Raw genomic sequence first — 6679 nt, forward strand, 5'->3', positions numbered from 1 at the left:
ACGAAAAGGAAAGAACTCAGTGAAAAATATTTAATTGTTTCAAGATCATCTAGATAAGAGAAACCAACTTTTACTTCACCCACAAACAGAAAATGAACTAAAATACTCTGCCATGTGCCTCAGTTTAAATGTGCTTTGAACTGCACAACACGGAGTGATTAAGAATATTTTTTTTCCTTGGCATTTGACAGTCAAATTCCCTGCCTCAATGATCTTGCAACCTGAGTGATATTCATAAGCATGTATTTAAAATGTTGCTCAGTGTCTATTAATGAACTGTCTCACTTGTGATCAGAGCAATACAGATGTTCAGGTCTATTCCTTTTGTTTCTTGTCTGGCACTCAGAACCTACCACAGCCTTTACCTGTCATTGTGCTTGCCCTGTGCTGCTAACAAGTCAGAATCATCACCACAGTAGGATATATCTCTGAAACGTCTATTTCTTATAAACTAATTCCCCAAATCCTCAAGCCTGCCTAAGAGTTTCTGTTAAGGACAAAGAGAAAACAAACACACACACTTCAGAACTATAGGCACAAAGAGGCTTGTGTCCCTAAGCAAGTCCCTTGTAGTTCCATGCATCATGTCCTTCAAAAGCTATACTTGGAAAGGATGCTCTTTTCCCTTCACCCAGAGGGGTTCCTTTTCAAAAAGACTTGTATAGGAAATGTGGTAAATTAACACACATGCTTGTTGTCGTGCAACTTCCTTCTACTCTGTTATTCTCTTTAATGGCTTGCCAATGTGAAGATATTTTCATGGCACAGTAAACAAAGGGATCTCATGTCCCTCAACAGATAGATTTCCAAAAACAGGGCTGCTGGGTCCTATTTTAAGACAGGAGAAAATAACTGATCTGAAACAAACTAGTATTTACAGTGACTGCCACAGCATGGAAGTAGGTCTGCTTCTGCCAGGGAATTTGCTTTGAATTGTTCTCCAGGTTTCAGTCATTGCTGAGCAACTTCCCCAACTGTCAGCGTTAACTTTTTACCAAAAACATATATAGATAGCAAACCCTAGGAACACCTACAAATTAAACTCAGCTGGTCAGAAGTCTAGAATTGCCTTCTAGAGCAATCAAAATAAAGAGTTTTTCTCTTCCAGTTTTTGTTTTTTGTTTTTTTAAAGACAAGAAAAGAAACACCAGCAGTAGCTGGCTTACTGCTTTCTTCAGCCCCTCACCACCTGCTGAACTGAGCACATCAGATAGGTCAGTAGAAGAACACAGATGGGAAAGGACACAGGATGGCCCCAGCCCAGTTCCTTGTTCCAAGCACAGTGAGCTGCGAGAGCAGACCGGGTTGGTTCAGCTCTTCACTCAGCTAGGTCTTGAAATCCTCCACAGATGGAGACAGCAAAGTCCCTCCGGGCAGACTCTTCCCACACTCAAGTGCCCTCAGAGTGGAAAGACTTCTCCTTTTCCCCAATGTTTTTTTATGTCCATAAACATGGTCATTTTAATCATTACATATCCATACACACTGGCTGGAGCTCTACATACATACAGGTTTTCTTCCTGGATTTTCCCTTAAACTCCATCCTGCTCTTAGGCAGAGGCCACACATACAGCTCCCACAGACACCAGTGGCAGCACACACATGTATTTTTAGGATAAATATAGCTTATCTAGAACACCTCAAGCATACAGCCCAGATACCTCTTTTTAAATAACGTTTTAAATGAAAAGTCTATCCCCTCTGCACGAACAATTATGAGCCCAAAGAAATGTAAAGAAAAGCACAAACACCTTTGTTTTAGATTTTTGAACAAGTATTTCAAAGTCTGCATCATTATATATGTAATGCTTCATGTTTTACAGATTATTCGACTGCATTTCACCATAGGACAAGTAGAGGGTTGAAACAAAGAAACAATAAAGGGAAAGGAGACCTTTATTCCTGAAAATTAACCTTTACGTATACAGAGCTGAACGCATTATAACTTTAGTACGAATTGTTACAAATGTAGTATATTTAAGTAAACAAATAAGTAAGTAAATCTTTTCCACATTCTATATACCAAACATTTGAAGAACATCAGTGTTAACAAGAAGAGGGAGGAAAACCATAGATCCAACTCACACACCGTGATACCAACATAGCTTACTTTCATTACACCTATATTTCCCCAATATTAAAAATTAAGACACAGAAAAACAACTTTAACTGCAGCCTTGCCTCAAGCCTCCATCCCACACTTCCTCCACTTCCTCCTTCCTAGCAGCACTCACTAATACACACCTGTGCTCATGGTTGATGTTCACCTACTGCCCAACTGCAGCTCATTAAGCCGCACACCTGCAGTGACTTAACTTGGGCTTTACTCAGCTTTTAACTCACCCGAGAAATAGTGAAAGCATTTGCTATTATTACATATTGTTTTTTCCTCCAGGTTTTCATAATTATGACGCGCTCTGCTAAATTTTAGGTTATTGGAGGTTGAAGGTGTATAGAACCTTCTCCAGCTTAAGGATGTAAATAGCAGTTGAGCACAACAGGCAGGAGGTTGTGATGACAGCACTTGGGATGTATCATTTCTTGGTGGATAAATATTGATCTACAGCCTCACTCCTCACAGAAAGCTAGTAATTGCTGTGTCAGGGTGGAGACTTCAGGCAGAGAACACATACAACTGACCCTTCAAGGCTGGAGAGCTAGCATTTCTGAGTTAATCAGAGGCCATGGTGCAGTAAATCCAGGAGCTCCATATCACTCCTGTGATATGTTCCTTCAACTTTCTACCAAGGGCTGCTGACCTTCATGTCCCCAGAACTGCTTTTGAAAAGCAGTGCAGAGGTCAATGACTTCCATGCTCCCTTTTACATTGGTCACATGATTTATGAGCAGAAATCTTGTAAAAACGGAATTTCAGCTGCTTTTCCTTCACTGACAGGTTTGCAAACATCCTATAAATCACAGTGCTAGTGCCAAAATCTAGTGCCTCTGATCAACAGATTTTATCAAGCTTTGATAGCCTCCAATACCAAGGTCCACTGTATTGTGCTCAAATTTATTATTAGCTTACTATTGCAAAATGTTATTGAACTAACAGTATTTGTTATAATGCCCAGGACTCAAAGCACCTGCAACACCTGCAAATAAATCATATATTTTGTAGTCTAGAAACATATATTTATTATTTTACTCTGGGAAGAATAGGGATAGTAATTTGATTTTAAAACCCCCACAAATCCTGTGCACCAAGTAATCAGTCACATTTTATGCACTGACTTTCCTCACATCTGTGCAAATCAAGCCATTGTTCAAATGTATGAAGACCTGTGGCATATAACACATGCAGCTATGAAACCATGAGTGTTGTTATGTGCTGAGTCTTTAAATGGAAGGTGGCACATCTGCTTTTGGCATAGGAGTGTAAATCTATACAAGATGCATGTTAAAGAGTAAGTAACAGCATGTCCACATGCTCTTTCTTACACCAAGACTTGATTTTGTTCTTTGTTGTTTTCCTGGCAGTTAAAGGCAGGCTCTGCACACTGAAACTATGCATTGTTTCCTCACGTATGGGTAACATAACACGTCATGTAACATTTAACAAGTATGTGCTGGGAAATGGTTTGAAATGAATAACAATGCCAACATTTGATTCTGTGTTCTAGCTCTTGGCAATTAGTGAACAAAATTTGCAGCAGTGAAGGATGACATATTTTTTCTTCCTTATCAACCAGAGGCACAAAGAAGCCAAAAGGGCCAACTATACCCTGGTGTGTATCAGGCCCAGCACTGCCAGCTGGCTGAGGGAAGGGATTGTCTCGCCCCATGCTGCACGGGTGAGGCCTCACCATGAGAACCATGTGTAGATCTGGGCTCTGCAATATAAGGACATCGAGCTATTAGAGATAGTCCAAAGGAGGGCAAGAAGGACAGTGAAGGGTCTAGAGGGCAGGACATACAAGGAGTGGTTGAGGCCACTTGGGTTGTTCAGCCCAGAGAAGAGCAAACTAAGGAAATGATTCATGGAGATGCATCATGCTGTGGTTGGGTTAGGTATTAGGAAAAGAATCCTTACCAGGGGGTGATCAGGCACTAGAAGAAGCTCCCCAGAGCAGTGGACACAGCACCAAGCTGCCAGAGTTCAAGAAGCATTTAGACAATGCTCTCAGAAATGTGGTTTGAATTTTGGGTAGTCCTGCGTGGAGCCAGGAGTTGGACTCTGTGATCCTTGTGCATCATTCCAACTAAGGATATTCTGTGATTCTGGGATTAAAAAATGGAGCAGTCATTATGACTCAACTTTGTATTTATTGAAGGTTTGTGTACCTTCTACAACAGGGTCTGCCTGAGCAGGGCTGCTTAGAATCCTGTCTTTTACCACTTGTGTGGGTTACCCAGGCAGAAAGACAATACAATATTGGCACTGGTCAATACCAGCAGTAGAAGCTGGCCCTTTCTGGAGACATCGCTGATCTATCTGGCACAGCTTGTAGCGTGTTTCTCTCCTGTTGACTCTAGGGTCTGCTGCATGAACAGAAGCTGGAGGACAACAACAACTGTTGTGGACAATCTATTTTGTGGGACACCTGTGAGAGGCAGCACTTAACGCATGGGTGTCCAATCTTTTGTCTTGCCTGGGCCACACTGTGTGAAGAGGAAATGTCTCAGGCTGCATTTACATGTAGAACATAAAATCTGTAATATAGTTAATGTATACAAGTAACATATATTCTTTTTTTTAAAAAGGCACATATATGTGTAGGTAAGTTGAAATATTATTGTTGGCAGTCACTACATATTATCTGCCAAGTGGCACAAGTGTAGGTAATGTGTAACACACATGGGTTTTGATGCAACTGTGTGTGGTGGGCACGAGAGGCAGAGTCAGCACTGCACTGTGCCCTCCCCTCCAGTGTTCTGTTGTCACCTATGCAGTCTGCTTTAGAGCTACATGCAATCGACTAAAAAATATGGCTAAAAATCACATAATAATGCTAAAAGTTTATGATCTGATGGGGCCACATTACTGTCTGCCCAAGGCCACATGCAGCCCACTGGTTTCAGGTTGGACACACCTGACTTAGAGAGTGGAAGTTGGGAAAAAGACCTCTCTAGCCACACTTTGGACACAGCCTTCTTGACGTGACCTTCTTTACTGTTAGATAGGAAGCAAATCAGAATGTAATGCTGTTCTTCAAGTGCGTTTCAGAAACAAGACAATCTTCCATAGAGAGGTCCATGCTGGACAGGGAATAGGGACTTCTGGAATGGTGTCATGTCGTATTTTATACTTTTATACATTTAATTTACGAATCTCCACACATCTTCTTTCTGTAATTGTTCATTTCTTCTTCATTAAAATGGTTAGGATACATTCAAAAGTCACATTATATATGCACATAGTTCAGTGATAAAATTGCCTATCATCTCTGTCCCAAAAGTAGCTAAGATTTATGTAAATTTGTTAATTGGGTCTCCTTTCATCTAAAGCTGAAGTACAGTTGCATGAGAGATCCAGGTGGATTTGTTCAGCAACACAGAACGTGCCAGGACAGAGTTTATACACCAGTTACCACTGCGGGATAGAATGATCTTGATCAGTTGTTTCAGAATCCTGTTTCACTATTTTAGCCAGGGCAAAACTATGAACTAAATGAAATAAAATACTCAAGTAGATCAGAATAGAAACAGAAAGTCAGTACTTTCTCCCATTTATACCACAAACACTCTTCTTTCAGTTTTTCCTTTTCCTTTCTCCCATATGTCTGATAATGCAAGTCCATGAAACCGAACCTTTTGGAAGTCACTGGTGCCAGCTTTTTGCAGAGTGCCTCGGATGGGTCTCTTCATTTCCCTTTCCCTTTGCCTTTCTTTGTGAGCTCAGATATCTTATATGCGAATATGAGCTGCTTCCCTGTTGAACTGAAAACATCAACACATTTTTTTTCTTACAAAAAGAAGGATAAGGAGAAATATTCTCGAGACAGAAGGTGGTTGGAATGCCATTTTTCTGTGAATTTAGCTCAAAAGGGGGCACACACAATGGCGAAGTACCAAAATATTGGCTAAATCTTCCCTCTACCCGGGATATGATCAAAGCGGTGCTATATCTTTTTAAGAACAGCTGATGTAGGGAAGTGCCAAGGCACAGGAGACTGGTCTCACTTGCTCAAGGTGTTCTGTATAAGACAATTAAGGGAGTACACAAGTGCCAGACACTACATGCCTCCAACAATTTTCTCTCCAGTCCCTCCTTTCGAAGGCAGTGACTCATTTTAGCTCAAAAGTTGGTGTCCTCTCCTATTCCATTTTTTGAAAGCCGTTTACCAGGAACCATTGATTGAACTTACAGAAGCAAGGTGGTTGTAGGGAGGTAATGCAGAAGAAGGACAGAAAACAAATCCCTGGTTCCCTTTGGAGTATACTGCATTCATGTCTTCAAGCCTTTCTTTTAGCTATAATATCCAGAAATTTACTTTTTAACAAAAGGTGAATGTGAAAATTCCCCAGTAGTCACATGCCTCCCAGAGCCGGAGCTTTTTGATAAACAACTTTTACAAGATAGGCAAAAAAAAAGTCACATCCCACATCCCCAGTGTCAAAAGGGTTGGTTACACCTGAGTTACTTCCATATTTCATCTCTGCCAGACGAAGAGGCACGTGATGTTGAAGCATGCGGACCGCCTCACCCCTTTTCCCATTGGACAGTCACCCATCCTGC

Source organism: Numida meleagris, chromosome 2, assembly GCF_002078875.1.
Source record: "Numida meleagris isolate 19003 breed g44 Domestic line chromosome 2, NumMel1.0, whole genome shotgun sequence".
NCBI classification, from domain to species: Eukaryota; Metazoa; Chordata; class Aves; order Galliformes; family Numididae; genus Numida; species Numida meleagris.